Here is a 22711-nt window from a genome sequence, read left to right as displayed (position 1 = left end):
CACACAACAAAAAAAGAAACTAACCTTTCAAATGCAATAATTCTCCGTTGTATATGTTTTTGATAGCAATGTAGCTACTCCACAAATTTTCTCCAAGTCTTTTAACGAACCTCGAAAAACCTTGATGTGATGTGAGGAATAGTGATAATTATTATATAGCGAAAATTATGGAATTGTTTTACCGTACGGTTAATGTGGGACTAATTTGTTTTTATAAATTTTAACATGTAAATTTTGTTATGGCGAAATAGGGAACTATGATAAAGCGAACATTACGGAATTGTTTTACAACACGATGAATGTGGAATTAATTTGTTTTAGAAAGTATAATAAAAATTAAAAAAACATTCAATTGTGTAGTAAATATTATATAGTTTAAGTAATAAATTAATTTAGGTAAAAGATTTAGTTTACAATTTTAATTTCAAAGATTTATTTCATAAGAAAAATTTAGTTGAAATTTTTCAATAAATTGTAGAAGAAAATTATGGAGGGAAATACATGAAACAAAATTTTTGGAGGGAAAAATTTTGGCAAAAGTTTTTGGAGGGAAAATTTAATTCTTTAAGCTATATAGTATCATTAGGAGAGTCTGGATTTTTATCATTCAACCTCTTCTGTTTGAAAGGCATGGATTCTTCTGATAGTGAAGTTTCACTTTGTGAAGCATCAACATCTTCGTCGCGTAACAACTCTATTCATATTGATGAATATAATAGAAATTCTTCCACTATGAATAGAGAGTCAATTCTTCCACTTAGTCCTAATCCTAAGGACTATGAGAGTGACACTGATTAAAGGCGGGATGAATAATTTCAAATAAATAAAGAGTCACGGTTTCCACTTAGTCCTAATCCTATGGATTATGAGAGCAACAATGATGAAGAGCACGATGAAGAATTTCAAAAGAATGGAGTGTCACAGTGTGCACTTAGTCCTAATCCTATGGACTATGAGAGCAACATTGATGAAGAGCATGATGACAAATTTCAAAAGAATGGAGTGTCACGGTGTCCACTTAGTCCTAATCCTATGGACTATGGGAGCATCAATGATGAAGAGCATGATGAATAATTTCAAAAGAATGGAGTGTCACGGTGTCCACTTAGTCCTAATCCTATGGACTATGAGAGCAGTAGTGATGAACAACATGATGAATAATTTCAAATGAATAGAATGCCACAGTGTCCACTTAGTCCTAATCCTATGGACTATGAAAGCAGCAGTGATGAAGAACATGATGAAGAATTTCAAATGAATAGAGTGTCATGGTGTCCACTTAGTCCTAATCCTATGGACTATGAGAGCAGTAGTGATGAAGAACATGATGATGATTTTCAAATAAATAAAGAGTCGCAGTTTCCACTTAGTCTGAATCCTAAGGACTATGAGAGCATTAGTGATGAAGGATAGGATGAAGCACTTAGTCCTAATCCTAAGGACTATGAGAGTAGAAATGACAAAGGGTGGGATGTAGAACTTTCAGTAAGTAAACACTCACATTTTCGATGTAGCCCAAATCCTATGGACTATGAGAGAAGCACTGACAATGAATATGAGGAAGAATATCCAGTAAACATCGAGTCAAATTTTCCATTTATTCCTAATTCTAAGGACTATGACAGTAGCACTGAAGAAGGGGAAGATGAAGAATATCCTCCAAATCAGTATTTCAAAAGCACAGATGATCATAGTGAGGATGACATTCCTCAGAATGATGATGAAAATGCTTATAAAAATGATGATCCAATGATGGGGATGTTGCCAAGAAATATTATATCGAGGAGTAGGAGCAGACCTTTTCGTATCAATCCAAGTTGTTCTAGTTATACAAGGGGTAGAGCAGAATATTTGACGAGAAGAAGTTCTATCAGTGATCTCATTTCAAGTGAATGTTGTCAAAAGATTGCTTGAAACATATGGATTTCAAGTTTGCATTAGAGAAAAGGAAGAGATATTTGTCAATGAATAAAAGCATGCAAAATTCATATTTAGTGGGGTGCATGAAATTTACATTGTCAGGTTATTATTATAATATTGGGTCTCTATTTATTTGTAGAAAGGCTTTCAAAATGTTTCATTCAATAGGTAATTTTCATCTCTCAAGAATCCAAGAAAATTTGGAAAAGGATCCCACATTTTATTCAGAAGTACGTCATAAATGACAGTTTGGGCCATTATCAAATACTGCAATGTCATGGATGAAAGATTTATTTTCAAAGCATGGAGAGTGTATGCCAAATAGAGAGACAATACATATTCCAAATAATTTCTCAAGACGAGAAATCTACAACTTATACAAAGAATATGCAGAAGGTGCTGAGGGACATGGTCGATTTATTACATATCAATATTTTGTGAAGGTATGGAAGAAATAATTCAATAATGTTCGTATTCCTAAGAAGACAAGGATGGGGATTTGCAGTACATGTGCTTCTCTTAAATAAAAAAGGGATAAATGTGAAGGGTCAGAAAGAGGTAATCATTCATAACTTTAACTTTTAAAATTGTATAGTCATCAACTATGAAAACGTATTTCTTAATGACTTTCTTTTATGTTGTGTAGATTCCATTGTCGAGGAACTTCAGGAGCATCGCAAAAAACAAAAAAGTGAAAGGAAAAATTTGTACAATCATCAAAAGAAGTGTTATGATAATCCAAATAAATATTTGGGTTTGACAATTGATGGTATGGACCAAAAGAAAACACTTTTACCACATTTTTTTCGCACACCCAAAAATTTTCTAGAGGAAAATTTTATTCAGTATCACTTGGTCGGTTGTATGGTCTCCAATGGGAAAATGTTGCCAAGGGTGTACTTCGTAGCTCCAAATATTCATAATGATGCAAATCTGACAATAACCATAATTCATGATGTGCTTTCTCATTGGTCTGGTAATCTTCCTGAAGTTTTTTATCTACAATTGGACAACACTTGCTATGAAAACAAAAATCAGATTGTTTTTGGATATCTAAACATGCTTGTTGAATTGAGAATTTTTCAGAAGGTAAAGGCTAGTTTCCTTCTTGTTGGGCACACTCATGACCATATTGTTCAGATGTTCAGTCATTTTTCAGTCACATTGAGGAGGAAGGAAGTTGGGAGCTTGCCATCATTAATTAAATGTATTAAGAAATCATACATGCCAGAGCCTACTTTTGATGTGTTGGAAGAAACTGTTGACATGCAAAGGTTCATTCTGGGATCGCATGGTGAGGAGAAATGCATTGAACAAATTAATGACATTAGCTTCCAACATCAAATTTCGTATCAAAAAAATTGATGGAAAAACACTAATATGGGGCAAGAAGTATTCAACTACTGCAAAATCGGCATCATCATCAAGTTTGGAATTTTTTAAGTTCATTCCAGATCATCCAATATTTGCATCAAATATATTGTTATTACAATCAGTTGTTGAAGTTCATAAGATATAAATTATTCTGATTGCCTAGAAGAAATTAAAAAATGTATTAGATATACATATGAGTACTTTGACATTGTTGATTCAGTTTGGTGGGAGTCATTTTTCAATAATCAAAGTGATATCATTTCAAGAAAAACAAATGAAGATATACCTTTGAAAAATCCATTTATTTGGCCACAAAATGTGTCAAATGAGCATGAGGAAAGAAACATTGTTGAACAACAACAATCTCAAGGTATTATTAATTCTTCATAGGCAGAGGAAAGAAAGATGTATATTGGTTCTAGAAGATCTCATGCACAACGTGAAGCCATGGAAGACCTTTACAAGGGTTCAGTACAGGATATTAAGGAGGGTTGCATGATCGCAGTCCTAGCAGATGGAGATCCCAATGGCTATCCATTCTAGTTTGCTAAGGTTATAAAGGTCATTACATGAAATGAAGATGTTACAGGTGTTGAAGTACATTGGTATGCCACAAACACACACCCATTCAATGGTGTGTATAAGCGAGAGATGGTATTTGATAAAAAAAATTGGTGGAAAGAGAAAAGAAAGGGTACAAATATAAATCATCACCGCACAGACCTCTTAAAATTAGAGGATGTTGACATACTTGTTTATGACTTCATTTTAACAAAGAGAGGAACTCTTCACTTCAAGATGATAGAGATTCTGAAAAGGTTGTTACTAGAAGTAAAAGTGTTGAGATGGGAGTATGCTAAAACCAGTCGTAGATCTAGAAGAATTTTGAAACCTGAAATGGTGGGCATGCATGTGGACTCAGATGGGGAACTAGTTGATGAAAGAGAAGAATATGGAACATCTTCATCTGCATCCAGTCATTCATCTGAAGATGTGAATTTTGATGGTGTGCAAGAAATATGAGTGATTTTGAATAATTGTCTAAGACAGTTTATATAAATGATGTTTGCATCATATCTTGAAATAAAATTTTTGATTTCCATATGGTGTTAAATCAGAAGTTATGAGCCATTTTTATGTTGTTCGATTATATGTTTTAATTATGATGATTTTTATTGTTTAGAATATCTACAATGCAACAATAAATTAGAGATATAATGTATGTTTCATTCAATCTACAAATAATGACATTTTGATTAATTTAGACATATAATTTGTTCATAATGTCATGGTTTTTTAATTTTATGGTTGAAATTTTTCCAATTTTTTTGTATCTTTAATGTTATGGTTGAAAACAATTAGAATTTTAGCAATCTTTAGTGTCATGTTATTATATGTTTAACAACATGGATGAAAACTAATAGAATTTTAATGTGTTTCAGATCCCATTATTTTATCTTTATCATCATTACTAAAACATGTTGAAATTATACGTAGGAAAGAGAAATGTTATTCTACCAAAAACATTCTTGTGTTTTTTCCTAAAAAGCAACTGTTTTTTGCACATAAAAATTCAGTTTTACTAGCATTTTAAAAAAATGTTGAAAATTGACCCTAAAATTAAAAAAACAATCATTCCAACAACTAGGAAGAAATGCACGGCCTGCTACAAGGTATACTTAGGTCTAAATCTATACAGGTGACCAATATTACCATCCTAGATAACTCGCTTATTATTATATGACAACTTCATATTGAAACTTGGCCAAGAGACAATCACTTCGAAAACCTTATGAAGAGAATAGCATTTCTCCTAGATGAATTTCCTCACAAATATTTTCCCAAGAAATCAAAATGTAGAAGCTAATTAGAGTGCTAATCATGCATTCCAACTCCGAGTCGGGCAACTACAAACCAATGGAGCATAGGGATGGTGCAATCCACTGTAATGCTAATGTCCTTAACATTCTAATGAAGGAATCTAAGGCATGCGCTCAAATAATATTATCATGTCAAAGGGAAATCTTAAATAACACTATTTCACTCATGAATAAAATTAAACAAAAGGTGTAAGGGATCCTGACTCATGTTGTGGAATCTCGTATATATTTACAACATGCAAGTGACACAATTCCAAATCCCTTGCAATGCAATATTTTCATCTAGGAGCCATAGTATGAGTATAGAGAAGAAAATCCACTTAGAATTATCACTGCAAACCGTAGGAAGAATATTTGAAATGTGATATGGCCATAACTCCTCTTGCATGTGGGTTAGAGCGAAGGAGGCATAAATTTATAACTCGTAATTCCTACAGGAAAAGGGGTCTTTCCATTTTAGTTTTTACTCCAAAGAGGATACATTGTCAACTTTGGAAAAACCCATGGCCTCCATGGTAATTCCAAAAAGGTGATGAATAATTTATACCTGAGAGTCTCTCAGTTAAATTTTCCTATTGTTTTGAATCAAATTATATCAGTGTTCTTGGTAATTACATAATTGGTTCATTATTAGAGCATAATTTTTCCCCTCTAATTCATCGGGAGAAGCTTTTCACAAATTGGGTCTAGGTTTGGCATTTTGAATGTCCTCCAGAATAAATCTATGTTGTACGTGAGTTTGGCAAAGTGACGGGTGGGCTGAATTTGGTGGTTTTAGTGAGGAAACACTGGCGACTATGGCATATCATATGGCCTCTGTGGTAGTCCTAAGAAAGTGATTCACATTTTATAATTGAATGTCTCTAAGTTATCTCTACCTTGTATTATGCATCAATTTGTGTTAGTAATCTTTTTAATTACTCTTCTAGGTTGGCACTAAGACAACTCCCAAACTTTCCCTCCCTGGCCCAAAGGAGTGGGTTTCTTCCTAATAGGGCCTTGTCGAAGCCTTATTGTCCTCTTCTAGAAAGGAATTATGTGGCCAGCAAAATTTATAAGGGGGTGGTTGGGATGATCTTGGTAACTCCCGTTGCAACTGAATTGGTCCTAGTGGTTTTCCTGCTTTCAATTATACATATGTTTACTGTTGACTTGGCAGGGCATTGCACTTTTACTCATACTTACAGGAATAAATATATTTAATAGAGCAGTGTAGGTGTCAGATATTAGGAGGAGGGGAGGTGGCACAATGTGGAGAAGTAGCATAGGAATGGTAGGCAATAGCAATGGAGTTGGGAAAATCAACTCCATTTGCCTGGACACAGTCAATCTACTAAGGCAGAAAATCAATGTTCTCCAGGTGGACCTAATTGTAATAAATATGAAACTCAAAGACCAAATGTTGACCAATGTGCAAGTGCTAGAGGAAAACCATTCACGAAAGGAAAAATTGTCCAGGAAAGATGACAAGATGGAGGTCCTTTGTAGCCATCTAGTGCATCTTTAGAACCAAATTAACCTTTTGAAAACTAGGCTCCACGATAGTGACAATGACACATAGAAACAAAGTGGGCAGTGCATGGACCTTGACCAGATAGCAACTTGTGAGGTAGACAATTGTAATTAACATATGTTATCCTGCAAATTTTTCTTTTTCTTAGGTAATTTTTGTCATATCTACATCTTCAGGAATGTTTTGAATTTTGTCATAATATGTAGTCCAGCAAGAATGTCATTAGAAAATTCCAATCCAATGGACTTACAAGATGATGATCATATTGTAAGCTTTCCCATGTATTTGTTATGGTTGGGCATAGATTTAATACAAATTATATCCATTCATGTTTAAAAAATATATATATATCTATGGCATTGAAAATAAGACATATCAAGGTACTACAAAATCAAAATTGTAGACTTAGAGGAGTTAAATTTTTAGAGATACTTTAAGAGAAAGGTCAACCAAAAACACACTCTACACACAAAGGTTTTTAAAGGTGTGTTAACTTGAAATTAACATAACTTCTAATTGATTTAAGCATTGCTTTTGGTGATTCAAAAATTTTGATAAATAGAAAATAGAGAAATGTTATTATTTTCTCACATGACAAAGGATTCTACAAAAATTTATACTCCTACTAAACCTCTAAAAATCTCCCACATGATGCTTGAAGGTGAATACTTAGGGTACCAAGTATCCCTATTGAGGGACCAATTTAAGGAAATCAATGATATTATGTTGAAATAGGTTGTTTTGGCAATTCATAAGGGTTAAATAAAAGGGAAATGGATCAAAAGATAAAGAAATTACATAATTTTGTGGATTGAAAGATGGAAGAATCGCAAAATTTCATGATAGCCACACTCTTACATACACTAGATGAGAGGTTCCCTAACATTATATTGTGATGCAATGAAATCATGAAAAAATAGGAAGAACAAAATTGTTGCTTCCCAGTCACATATGGAAAATATTTTAACAAATGTGGAAAGAATGATGATTGATTCTCAAAATCATGATTATTCATCACTCCAAGATATTCATCATTGAGGATTCAACTCAACACCAACGAACTATTTAATACCAAGATTGATATGAGGAAATTTGATGGTAAAAATGCTAAACAAGGATATTTTTGATAGAATTTAATTTATACTAAGTTCAACTTTAGAAAAACTTACTCTTGAATCCTTGTATCTAGAACTTAATCAATTTGTTTGTACTAAGGGTTTTATGAACAAAAAATGGATGTTATTGGCTTTTCTTCCACTTTTATGGATGAATATGGTAATATTAATAGCAAAAAATTCTTTAATAAATTGATAAGTCTCCAATGGAGTGGTTCAATTACATAGCACATTCAAAAATTCCAAAAGTTAAGCCTCAAGGAAAAAAACATTTCAGAGGATAATTTGTTATATCTCTTTATGGGCGCTTTCAAAAAGAGCATTAACCATGAGGTGTGTCTCTCTAAACCTAAATCCCTAGAACATGTTTTCAATGTGACAAGTAAAGTAGAAGATAAAATATGGCTACTAGAAGGGTCGCCACTAACAACTATAAAAAAGAACTATGTTCCCTCCCATAGCCTCACTCAACCTACAAGTTTGGCACCTCATCACATGGATGAAATCAAATAAAAGGGATTATATTTCAATTGTAACAAGTAATTAAAGCACATAATTGTAGTGAGAGAGAAGTATTCTACATAGATTGTGGAGAGGAAGAATATCAAGAATTGGATACTATCACAAGATATAGAATTGGAAAAGACTACTCTAAAAATATATTTTCATGCATTGGTTGGCATCAACACTCTTCCAACTCTCAAGACAGAGAGATATATCAAAAAGAAAATGGTAATAGCGTTGATTGATTTTGGTAGTACCCATAACTTCATTAATTGCAAATTAGTCGAACTTCCAAAATTGTTTTATATGTCTAACACTAGATTTTAAAGTAATGATTGCAAAGGGAGGCACATAAGTTGCTAGGGTAAGTTTCATAATATTAAGTGCACTATAGGAGAGTATTTACAAGATAGTCCAATGATTGCAATCCTATTAGTTGTGTTGATCTTGTATTAGGAGTCCAATGGTTACAATCGTTAGGAATAGTGGCTCTTAATCTTCAAGAACTTTTCATGGTATTTACTTAGAAGGCAATGATATTGAACTCAGAGGGAAACACTCTAAAGTGATCAACTCTATCAACATGGCAAAATTACTAAACTAGGGACAACATTGTGTAAGTGTACAACTATTCTCACTAGATGTTTAAACATTTTGATCCTTTGCTCCCATGGATCTCTAAAAGTCATTGGAAATTATTTCAAGGTATTTGGAGAGATGTCTAAGGGCATTCAACCTACTCAAGATCATGATCATGTTGAGAAATCAATGCTAGTAGAGTTAGGGTTAGATTTATCTTTCTTGATAATTACTTTTGAATTATGTTGGCTTCTTTTACTTCTTTGTTATATTATCTTTCATCAAGCAATTACCAAATTATGTGTGTATGAAGATCACAAAAACACAAGACACAAGATGTAGGCACTCTGCCAAGGCAAAACCCTTGTCTAGGGGAAAACCTAGTCAAAATATCTCTCTTCGATAGTTTTCTTGATACTTCTTCAACCTAGACACAGACCTCCTCCAACCACCAAGTCAGCCTCCTCTTCCAGCAACTTCGACCCAAAACTTTGACCTTAAAGCAACAACACTTTGACCCAGCAAATGGCAGCAGCAACAACAGAAATAACTGCGACTTGAAAAGAAAGACTTCGATCTCCCAGAGGAATCCACACAAGAGAGAGAGAGAGAGAGAGATAGCCCAAAATTTCGATATTGCCTTTTTCTCCCTTCTTCTCCAACATCCAACTCCTTTTAGCGTACTTTCCTACTTCGCACTTTTCCAGCTCTTTCTTTTGTATATAGAACTTGTGTGAGAGGCAGTGAATGCTCCAATTGAATTCAAACTACTCCAATATATAGGCTTTTGGTGAGGTTGAATTACCCAATTTGAGGCTGACTTGATTTGGAGGTGTCAAATACCTAATTTGAATCAATAATAACCTTTTTACATGATTCAAAATCCCAAGAAGGGTCTCATAAAATGTACAATGACTCTAATGATTCAATATAAATCCTAGGAGTCCACAATGGGTACTTTGACTAATAAAATATGACCCAAGCATGAAACCCATGCTTTAATAACTCATTGTAATAATAATAATAAAATCCTTTTTCATTCTTTTGACAAGTAGATTACATTTATGAAGACCGAACCTAGTTACATTGTTCAATAGATCATGTCATCCATTTGCAACTAGGAAGTGTGCCACCTAAAATTAGGCCTAATGGGTACCCATATTCATAAAAGAGTAAAATTATGTCTCCAAATTATAAAGATCTCAACAAAATTACCATTAAAGATAAGTTTCATATTTCTATCATTGTTGAATTATTAGATGAATTGCAAGGAGTTATATTTTTACAAAGTTGGATTCCCATTCTAGAAATCATCAAATTAGAATGAGGCAATAAGACATCCCCAAAACAACCTCTATAACACTTGAAGGTGATGACATTGCAATCAACATCCTCCAAAAAAAATTCCTACACTTTAATTTTGGACCCTGCTAGGGATCTTATGATTTGTCATCCATGGTCACTTCATCGTCAATTGATGTCTTGTTAAGTGTTTGAGCCTTCTTCTCAGGTTTTGAGTGTCAAATCCACTTGCTCACGCATGTTCAACCTTTGATGAATTCACAAACACACATCTTTCTTATGCAAGCTTAGCTAGGCATTGCACAACCCTTGAAAGAAAGGCTTAAGTACAATGCAACGTGCAACTTATGTGCACAGTCAATGTGCACTCTCCATTAACAATCCCTCTCACTTTGGTTGCAATTGTACTTCTTTTCTAGTAAGTTTTCCCAATTGTCACTTTTGTGCACCTTTTCTTTCATAAGTGTTTTTTTCATGATTGCAACTGTCGTTTTAGCTTTCTTTCACTTTAACAAGTGGCATTTTCATGTTATATTCACTATGGCATGCGTTGCTTTCAATTTCTTCAACTTTTTCAAGTGTCATTTTCACGTTTTCTTATTGTTGCAAGTATCACTCTAACTATTTTCACTCTTGTAATTTCACAACTTTTCACATCACTAAAGTCAGTTCTAGCACACTCTTCTGCATTAGATGGTCCTACATATCATAAGAATATGTGCTAGACACTCTCCAATAGCTTAGCACACTTTCTAGACACAATAGACACTTGTGTTGTGAATTGTGTTATAAGTGTCGAAATGAAACAGTTCAATTGTTGCATTTGGAAATATGTGTCGCTTTGTTGTCGTCTCAAGGTGTGATAGTTGTTCATGATTCATTTGCATCCTCCTGGATTGTATTGATGTCATTCATGTTTGTGATCCACGTTTGAGCCTTGTTCGGATGCTTTTCCCACTCTTACTCTACTGGTCCCACACTTAGCCATTTTGGAGTTCTTCTTGGTCCTCCTACCTAGTACAAGTTCTGAACACGTGAACTCTCTTACCAAGTGATGAGAACTACCTATTCATGAGCCTCATTGATCAAATATATATTTTCCAGAATTGTGCACTGAGTACTCTTTAAGGTCAGCTCCTATGATTTTCACATTGACAACTGTCAAAGAATAGTCACCTAACCCTTCTTGCTTATGTTGACTCACTGCACTGTGTTTTGAACATTCTGCCTTGTATAGTGCATGGAGTATTTCTAATATCCCTCTACAAAAGAAAATTGTGCCATACAAGGTATCTTCCCTCTCACTGTGCATTAAGCCTCTTCCTGGGAAAAGTGACTTGATTTTTGCTACTTGCCTTAGCCAGTTGCGCAATTTCCTCTTCCAATGAGCCTTCTTGAGTATGGACGCACTTTTAGTGAATAGTCAGCAACTGTGCAAGAAAACTGCACTAGAATAAGGCACAGGGTGCACTTTTAGTAAATAGTCAGCCAGTATGGAAGAAAATTTCACTAGCATAGGGCATACGACACAATTTTAGTGAAAAGTCAGTCACAATGGAAGAAAACTGTGTTATCCTTAAGCCTACTCCTCCTCCAAGTGCATGGCACAGCTCTAGTGGACATTGGATCTTCATGTAGATCATTTTTTTGAAAATTGTGCCCTCCCTTCAGCCTGCCTCATGGCACATTTTTAGTCAACAAGCCATCAACCCTCATTCACTAAACTTCCTCACTGCACCAAGACTTATATGTCCTTGCCTCCTCAGCACATGATGCATTTTTAGTGAGCAGTGGGGTCATCCCTTGCTCACTGTCAAGCTCAACTGTGATATCACTATCTCCTACTCCCTTGAGCCTAGTGCATCCCGCAATATTATTCAGCAAGCTCATTACCTATACCTCTTACACTTTCCCACTGCACTAGACCCTGAAGAACCCTTCCTCATAGTGAATGGCACAGTCCTAGTGAGAAATATGTAGGTTTTAACCCCATACAAAAATTACCTGCATACGAATTCTAAAACACAGAAAATAAACAATGCGAGAGCATAACACATAAAACACATATACACAGAGATTTTCCCCTGGATCCCAAAACCGGGACTACCAACTTGATTTTTCATTATGTTCCTTTCAATGTTACAATACATATTTATACATGTCGAAGCATCCAATACCATGGACCGAAAACCATCGCGTCCAAAACCATGGACCGAAAACCATCGCATCCAAAACCATGTGTGAAAACCATGCACAAAACCATAGTTATGTCTGCCCAACCTAATATAGGGTCCAAAAAAAAATTCCCCAGGGCGTTGCCTTGGAACCCGTAGAGGGGGGCTACCCACCCCCCTCAAACCCCTGCTGTGCAATCAGCACAATGAAGGGGGGGCTCCGCCCCCCCTCTAACCCCCTAGTTAACTACGTAGGCTAGTCGTGGAAAGAACATAACACAACCCAACATTCTCCCACTTGTTGTTTTCTTTCCACAGGGGGCCACAGGAGAGCTTAGTCATATATCCAGCCGTACAACACCCATTGTTTCTCTACACCAAGAGAACTTTTGAGAGCGCACAGATTTTTTCAATGCATCTGCAGTATTCTTCAAAGTGTCCACCTTTTTGTCTTCTATCATATCCCTCACAAATTGATATTGAACATCAATGTGCTTTGTCTTTGAATGATAAGTAGGGTTCTTTGCCAAGAAAATTGCACTTCGGCTGTCACAGTCTATCCTTATAGGTCCCTGTACATACTTGAACACAATCTCTGCAACCAAACTTCTTCCTTGCTTGCATGAGTGGCTGCCATGTATTCTGCCTTTGTAGTTGATAATGCCACTACAGATTGTTTCTTACTCATCTAGCTGACTGCACCTATAAATAGGTTAAACACATACCCACTTTTAGATCTTCTCTGATCCAGATCTTCAGCCCAGTCTGCATCAACAAAGCCAAGGATATCCAAAACTCTTTCCAATCCTGCTCTTCCTTGGTAGCACAAATCATAATCAGTAGTGCGACACAAATACATGAAATCCCGCTTCAATGTTGTCCAATGCTCCTTTCCTAGTTTTGACATAAACCTACTCAATACTCCCACTGCGTGTGCAATGTCTGATCTAGTACAGACCATCGCATACATCAGGCTACCGAATGCACCTGCATATGGAACATGGGACATGTCCTCTTCCTCTTCTTGTGTTTTGGGACACTATTCAACAGATAACTTTACACCAACAGGAATAGGAACCTTCACTGATTTACTATCCTGCATTTTAAACCTCTGCAGTATTGTCTCAACATACTTCCTCTGGTTTAACCAGAGCTTCCTCTTTGCCCGATCTCTTTTAATTTCCATGCCCAAAATATAGTTTGCAGCACCAAGATCTTTCATGTCGAATTTAGTGGAAAATTGGGTCTTCAAATCATGGATAATTTCTTTGCCATTTCCAACCAGCAACATATCATCCACATACAAGACCAGATAAATAACACAATCACTAATTAATTTAAAATACACACAGTGATCTGCTGTGCTTCTGGTGAAGCCAAGTCCCTGTATAAATGTATCAAATTTCTGATACCACGTCCTTGGTGACTGTTTAACCCATACGATGATCCGGATTTAAACAAGAACGCAACAGATTACAGAGATAACCATATACACAAAGATGCAGTGGAAATAATACTTCATTTCATTAATGGAAAATACTGAAATATGCTTACAAACAGAAATGGAAATAAACCAGCTAGGGCGATGGTAGCTTATCTCTGAGAAGAGATGTGGTGGCTACATGCCTCTGAACTGTGTTACAATGAGGCTCGAAGGCCTATTTATTGTTGAGAAACAATCGAAAACGCATAACATTCCAAAACCTAACCCTAGAAGATGAAACGCCAAATTGTGGGCCCCGTTTGGGTAAATTGGTACACCAACTTCCCAGGGTCGTAACTTTGGCATATGATCTCCGTTTGACGCGTACAATAGCTCGTTAGAAAGATCTATCCGAGCACTGCCACTTTGGGAGGCAACATGGGTCCATGGACCCATGTTGCCCCAAATTTCCCAAAAAACGTCGTTTAGGGCCTCAAAACGGCTCCGGAAGTTCAGGACCCGAAAAACTGCTAAAAATAGTAAGTTGTGCTACAATTAAGGAAACTGAAAATGCTGAGAGAAACAATGGTGTGGATCTAGGTGGACTTGGCAGGTGGCCACCAATATCCACCTGGATCATTCCTCCCCCCTTAGGAAGCAATGGTCCCCATTGCGTTGAGTTCCTCCATGAGATGAGGAAACTTTTGCTGAACTTGTTCCCTGGTGAGCCACTTGCCCTGCTGAAGGAGTTGGCCTGCTTTGACAACTCGATACAGTTGGATATTCTGTTGGCAAGTGTTCTTGATCTGTGTGTCCATGATCCGATCGGTTGCAGCTTGTTCCATGCAATCTGGATTTAATTCTGTGGGTGTGAGCTGTTCTGCAATGTCGGATGTGTCCAGCAATGGTGGAAAGTATGGCCGAAGGCGGTCCACATTGAACACTAGGTGCAGGCCAAGGAATGGGGGAATGCTGAGCTCAAATGCATTGTCTCCCATAGCCTTAGTAATGGTGTAAGGACCATATCGGAGTGGTCTCAGTTTCCGATAGGCTCCAGTAAGGCGTTCCTTTTGCAAATGCAACCAGACTTTGTCGCCCACCTGAAACTTGTGTGGCACCCAATGTTGATCATGTCGCTGCTTGTACTTGGCATTTGATTTCTCCAGAATGTCATGGACCTGCTGGCGAATATGTTGGATGCACTCAATGAAGCTGGTGGCCTTATCTGTTTCAGACTGGACATGAGCTGAATTTATGTGATTAGCTGCAAGTGGCATGGCCACATCAATGGGGCATAGTGGCTGGAATCCCAAACCCACCTGAAAAGGGCTATGGCCAGTAGAGTTGTGAAGAGCTCGGTTGTAGCTGTGCTGAACATAGGGGAGGCTCTCGTCCCATGTGCGTGGATGCTTTGAGTTATACATGCGCAGAATGTGCACAATCATCCTATCGACAACCTCTGTCTGGCCATCAGTTTGAGGATGGAAGGCTGTGGACTTCGTGAGTTTGGTGTCCAGCATTGACCAAAGACTGGACCAAAATGTGCTGAGAAACCGACTGTCCCGATCTGAGATGATAGACTGTGGGATCCCAAAGTGCACCCACACTCGTTCAAAGAAGAGTTTAGCAGTGGCTTCTGCTGTGATATTCTTCTTGCAGGCCGCCATAATGGCCATCTTTGAGAACCTGTCGACGACCACAAAAACACAGTCATTTCCATGCTTAGTGGAAGGAAGGCCTGACATGTAATCCATGGAGATGGATTCCCAAGGTCGACTAGGGGTAGGCAACGGGGTATAGAGGCCGTGCTTCTTGATGGTCGGTTTGGCAATGGCACAGGCAGTACATGATCTGATGTACTTCCCAACATCCTAGCGAAGATTCGGCCAATAGAAATAATTTTGCAGTACTGCCACTATTTTCTCGACCCCAAAATGCCCAGCAGCCCGACTGTAGTGTGCTTCCCAAATCATCTTGGCACGCTCGCTTGAAGTAACACAAAGGTGACCCAAGTGGCATAACAGGGCATCCTGGAGGTGAAAATCTGGAACATGCCGACCCTCCAAGAGTGTCTGGTATGTGTGGCCGAATTTTGGGTCGCTTTTGTAGAGAAGTGGCCAATCAGAAGTCTCGTGCCCACAAGAGTTGAGCACGGTGGTTAACGCCATGATCGGTGGTCGACTGAGGCAATCTGCAACATTATTGGTGCTGCCCTTCTTATACTTGATATTCAAGTGGAATTGTTGCAGGTATGTAGACCACTTCTGATGACGATCATTCTGCAATTTCCCTTGGGTCTGTATGAACTGCAGGGGTCGGTGGTCTATGTGGATGACCTTTTCCTTCCCCAAAATGTAATGCTTCCATTGTCGGCAGGCATGTACAATGGAATACATCTCTTTATCATAAGTGGGGTACTTCCGAACTGTGTCTGAAAGTGTTTCACTGTGATATGCCACTGGATGTCCATGTTGAGTAAGCACTGCCCCAATAGCATAGTCAAAGGCATCTGTCTCGACCTCAAATGGTTGTTGTAAATCTGGTAACGCGAGCACTGGTGCCGTGCAAAGGCGATCCTTCAACTCCATGAATGCCTTCTGTTGAGATTCAGACCAAACGAATTTTGCTTTCGCCCCTCCCTTGATGACATGACTCAAGGGCCAAGTAATATGAGAAAACCCCAACATGAACCTGCGGTATAAGTTGGCAAGACCTAGAAAGCTGCGGAGCTCTGTTAGAGTGGTTGGAGATGGCCAATCCCGAATGACTTGGATCTTGGCTGGATCGACATGCACCCCCTGTTCATCAATGATGTATCCAAGATACTGAACCTGGATCATGCCAAAAGTGCATTTCTCCAAATTGGCACATAGCTTGTGTTGCCGCAGTGTTTGGAGAACCTGTCGAATGTGGTGGAGGTGCTCTTCCCAACTCTGGCTGAAGATCAGAATGTCATCCAAGTATACTACTACAAAGGAGTTGGTGAATGGCTGCAAGATGTCATCCATTAGCCTCATGAAGGTTGCAGGAGCATTCGTCAATCCGAAAGTCATACCCACCCATTCGAAAAGGCCCTCCTTGGATTTGAAGGCAGTCTTCCACACATCAGAGGGTTCGATTGGTACCTGGTGATATCCTGACTTCAGATCGATCTTGCTGCAATATTTCTCCCCCTTTAGTTGGTCAAGGAGGTCATCAATCCGCGGGATCGGGTACCTATTACGGACAGTGATCTTGTTCAGCGCCCAATAGTCAATACAGAGTCTCCACGTCCCATCCTTCTTCTGTACCAACACGATCGGGCTCCCACAAGGCGATGAACTCGAATGGATGTGACCTTTCTACAGGAGCTCCTGAATCTGCCTTTTGATTTCATTGTTCTCTAGAACGGAGCGCCGATAAATTGGTCCATTGGGTAGCAGCGCACCTCGGGTCAGATCGATGGAGTGCTTGACCTGACAGTGCAGAGGAACCCCTGCAGGGGAGGTGAAGATGTCCTCGTACTCCTCCACAACCTTGTCCATCTGTAGTTGTCGTGCAGAGGGACCCCATCTGGAGGCCGCGGCCACCGTCTTCTTCTTTCCTTGAGGGCGTATCATCAGGAAAACAAATTTCCTAGTTTTGGAAATGATCTTACTGCATTGTTTTGCAGTAATCAAAGAGATGGCGGTAGGTGGTACTACCTCTGGTATCCTGTACAACTTATTTCCCAATGTAATAATAACAGCACGGGGCCTTGATTCATACACAGCATGTCGCTTCCACAAGTATGGCTGTCCTAATAATACATCACAAACTTCAAGGGGAGCAATGTCACACAATACCTCATCCGTGAAGGGCTTGATGTTGTATGGAAGGCGACACTGCTGGCTCACGCGAAGATCTCGTCCTTGGTGAAGCCACCCAATGGTGTATGGTTGTGGATGTGCTGTGGTCAGTAAGCCCAACCGCTTCATGACCTCTGCCGAAATGAGGTTCTTTTGACTCCCGCTATCAACAATGAACTGTATCGGGGAGCCCTTTACCCACATCTGGGAGTGGAAGAGACGCTCCTCCTCCTCTGGATCTTCGGGTTCATTTTTCTGGATCTTGGCGGTAGCAACAGTGGCGTTGGGATCCGCATCAATGATCTGCTTCCCTTTGTCATTCCCCTTATCGGGTTCTGACTCAGAGTCGGAACATGCATATGATTCTGAAACCTTTAGCTCAGCCACCTGTGACTGCTTGGCCCGACACTCACTTGTGTTGTGGGTGGAGCTCTTATGGAACTCACACCATTTTCCCGTGTCCTTTTTCGGCTTCGGGGCGTTGTTCTTTGCTTGCAGCTTTGGCGGGTTGTCTTGGGCTGTCCCGCCTTGGATTTGTCCTTTGTTCTGTGGTTTAGGGGCACCTTTCCCCTGCTTTGGATTCGCAGATCCAAAGTCTCGCTTCTTTTGTTTAAACTTCTGCTCGACCTTCACGGCATATCAGTATGCTGCACCGAGCGATGAGATGTTCAGGAATTGTATTTCTTCTTGGATGTACTTTTGCAGGCAGCCACGGTATTTGATTATCAAATGTTGCTCTGAATCCTTGATACCCAACTTTGTGCGAAGGGTATGGAAAAGATTGGTGAACTCCGGCACGTCTTGGTCCCTTCCCTGCCGCAGCGTGGTCCACTTTATGTATTCATCCTCATAGCTTCCGACAGGGTAGTACTGCTCCTTGATGGCATCCCAGAATGAATTCCAGGTGGGTGCGGCTGAAAATAGTGAGCCAGTACTTTCATCCTTCTGCTCGCAGTAGGTTTCCCACCAGTCCTTGACGTGGGGGGCTGCTTTGAGAAGAGCGAAAACAATCTTTTCCCGACTCGAAAATTCATGAACAGAAAAATAACCCTCTAGCAGATTTAACCATTTATCTACGGCATATGCGTCTATCTGACCCTCGAATATGGGGATTTCAAAATTAACTTGTACCTTAAAGGGCGTGGCGTTTCCAGAGTAGCTGCTGGAAGCCGATGCGTCGCTTCTGGGTAGCCGCTGAAGGATCTGGGCAAAGCTGTCCATCATCGCGTTCCGTTGTCGCTCAAGGGCTTCTTCAAGCAAGATTTTGATGGGATCTCCTGCACCCCCCGTCTTTCTTCTCATCCGCCATGGGAGGCCGTCGGGATTTCCGAGGCTGGTCTTGCAAAGGTTCGACTAGTTCAAGCCCTAACTCCTTATATCCCGACCTTGTTGGGGACATGCAAAGAAAAACAGAGAAAAAGCAGACCGCTCTGATACCACTGATCCGGATTTAAACAGGAACGAAACAGATTACAGAGATAACCATATACACAAAGATGCAGTGGAAATAATACTTCATTTCATTAATGGAAAATACTGAAATATGCTTACAACCAGAAATGGAAATAAACCAGCTAGGGCGATGGTAGCTTATCTCTGAGAAGATATGTGGTGGCTACATGCCTCTGAACTGTGTTACAATGAGGCTCGAAGGTCTATTTATTGTTGAGAAACAATGGAAAACCCATAACATTCCAAAACCTAACCCTAGAAGATGAAACGCCAAACTGTGGGCCCCGTTTGGGTAAATTGGTACACCAACTTCCCAGGGTCGTAACTTTGGCATACGATCTCCATTTGACGCGTACAATAGCTCGTTAGAAAGATCTATCCGAGCACTGCCACTTTGGGAGGCAACATGGGTCCATGGACCCATGTTGCCCCAGATTTCCCAAAAAACGTCGTTTAGGGCCTCAAAACGGCTCCGGAAGTTCAGGACCCGAAAAACTGCTAAAAATAGTAAGTTGTGCTACAATTAAGGAAACTGAAAATGCTGAGAGAAACAATGGTGGGGGTCCAGGTGGACTTGGCAGGTGGCCACCAATATCCACCTGGATCATACGAAGACTTATTTAACTCACAGACAAGTTCTTTCTTACCCTTCACTGCAAAACCTTCAAGTTGTTTCATGTAGATCTCCTCTTCTAGATCCTCATGAAGAAATGTTGTCTTCACATCCATCTGTTCTACCTCAAAATCAAAAGCAGCAGCAATAGATAAAAGTAATCTAATAGAAGCTACCTTGGAAACAGGAGAAAAAATATAACCAAAATCAACTCCCGACACCTGGGAATAACCTTTTGCTACCAATCGAGCTTTGTATTTCTCCACCTTTCCTTTTGCATTTGTCTTCTTCTTGAACACCCATTTTCTGCCAATGGTTTTCCTTCCAGCCGGCAACTCCACCAGATCCCAAGCCTTACTTTTGCGCAAAGATGTTGTTTCATCAACCATGGCCTCTTTCCATAGTTTTCCATCCTCTGAATCTACTGCTTCCTTCACAGTTCTGGTATCATGATCAGTAACACATAAAGCAAAATTCGAATAGAAAGTAGATGGACTATACCTTTATGGCTGCCTTCTTTCTCGAACTGATCTTCTCACACCCGAAGTTTGAGGCTCTTCATCTTCTGATTCCTCTTCTGTTGTAGAGTCTGGTTCTTCCTCCTTTAGCTCAAACTCTATCTTCTCAAGTTCCTTTGATGGTACTTCATGTTTAATAACATTTTTCACCTCTCTGAACACCACATCTCGGTTGTACACAACCTTCCTTGTTACGGGGTTCCAAAGTTTATAACCCTTTAAACCATCCTTATACCCAATAAAGATGCACTTTTCAGATTTACTATCCAACTTGGTTCTTTTCTCCTTTGGAACATGTACATGTGCATCACATCCAAATACCCTCAGATGTGAAAGAGAGGGTTTCTTACCAGTCCATACCTCTTGTGGAGTCTTATCCTCCAATGCTGATGAAGGTGATCTGTTGACCAGGTAACATGTTGTCTCCACTGCCTCTGCCCAGAATTCTTGTCCTAACCCTGCACCACTGAGCATGCTTCTTGCTCTTTCCATCAACGTCTTGTTCATTCTTTCTGCAACTCCATTTTTCTCAGGTGTGTATGGAGTATTCTTCTGCCGTGTTATACCACACTTCTTACAGAATTCTTCAAATTCCTTGTTGCAAAACTCTCCACTGTTATCTGACCTCAACACCTTTATTTTCTTCTCTGTCTGGTTTTCCACCAGAGCCTTAAATTCTTTAAACCTGTCAAAGGATTCAGATTTTTTCTTAAGAAAATATATCCATGTATTCCTTGAGAAGTCATCTATAAATGATACATAGTACACAGACTTACCCAGTGATGGAACCTCCACATGTCCAAACACATCACTGTGCACAAGCTCTAATATTTGTTCTGCCCTCTTACCACCAGAGGGGAAACTCACCTGATTCTGCTTCCCATATACAAAATTTTCACAGAAATCAAAATCCAGAGAGCTATTACTCATACCTTCTACCATACCTTTACCATGAAGTATTTGAAGGCCCTTCTCTCCAATATGTCCAAGCCTTTGATGCCACAGCATGGTCTTCTCTCCAGAGACCAATAGATTTTCTGCTCCACTTTCAGGAACCATAGAATTGTTGCACCCATCAATAATAGTGCTACCTTGCAGCTTGTACAGAGTTCCAATCCGAATTCCCCACATCAATACCAGTGCTCCCCAAACCATTTTGCAGGTATCCTTCTCGAACATTGTTTTTACACCTGCATCATCCAGCTTTCTTATAGAAATCATATTTTTGGCCAATGCAGGAATATGCAGAACACCTAGAAGTGTTCTAACCCTTCCACCTTGCAACTTCAACTTTACTTTTCCACGACCAATGATTCTAGCCTTCCTATCATTCCCTAAGAAGACATCACCACCATCATATTTCTCATACTCGTAGAACCACTCTCTATGGGGAGTGAAGTGAAAGGATGCACCTGAGTCAATCAACCATGCCTCATGATCTACATGTGTACTTGAAGAAGCCAAGTACACATCCCCACCTTCATCTGAGGTGGCTTTCGCCTCTACAGAAGGAGCATCATCAGATCCCTTTCCTTTGTCAGGAGCTTTAGATTTACAGTCCCTTTTGTAGTGTCCTTCCTTTCTACATTTCCAACACACCACCTTTACAGGTTTTCTTGGAGATTTAGATCTCCCTCTAGATTTATATCTCCCACTCGATGACTTATTTTTATTTTTGTTTTGGGACCGTCCTCGTACAGAAAAGGCATCACCATTTTGGCTCTCCATATTTTTCCATCTCACCTCCTCCGTCAACAAGGATGACACTATTTCATCAAACTACAAGGCAGTTTCATTGCTACCTATTGCAATAACCACACCATCCCACAAATTTGGTAGAGAACACAACAAACTGATGCACTTATCTTCATCTGAAATTTTAATATCAACAGATAATAACTGACTTACCATAGTACTAAATGCGTTCAGATGCTCTATCACTGAGTCTCCATCTTTCATCCTCAGGTTATACAGCTTTTTTTGTAGGAACAGTTTATTCACCAGAGACTTAGATTGGTAAAAGGTCTCTAACTTGTCCCACAAATCCTTAGTCGTAGCTTTCCCTAATACATTCAGCAATACTGAATCTGAGACACACAATCATATTGTGCTCTTTGCCTTCCGATCCAACTTCTTCCATTCTTCATCAAACACTCCCATTGGTTTAGTACCCGAATCTACCGTGATCCACTAATCTTTATCCACCAAAAAATCCTCCATCTTGAGTTTCCACAACTCAAAACTCTGACCATTAAATTTTTCAATCTCTATCTTTCCACTTCTCACCATCTTCTTTCACCACCAGAATCGATCCCGCAAATCTCACACTGAACAGGGTCTACCACAAGCCCGAGTGAAACCCCTCAGCAACAAAGGCGTCCCCTTGAAGCCAAAATAGCTCTGATACCAATGTAGGTTTTAACCCCATATAGAAATTACCTGCATATGAATTCTAAAACACAGAAAATAAACAATGCGAGAGCATAACACATAAAACACATATACACAGAGATTTTC

Source organism: Pinus tabuliformis, chromosome Q (assembly GCF_031772625.1).
Source record: "Pinus tabuliformis cultivar Carrire ecotype Pingquan chromosome Q, CPIR1, whole genome shotgun sequence".
NCBI lineage: Eukaryota > Viridiplantae > Streptophyta > Pinopsida > Pinales > Pinaceae > Pinus > Pinus tabuliformis.
Note: the sequence above shows the minus strand (reverse complement) of the source record.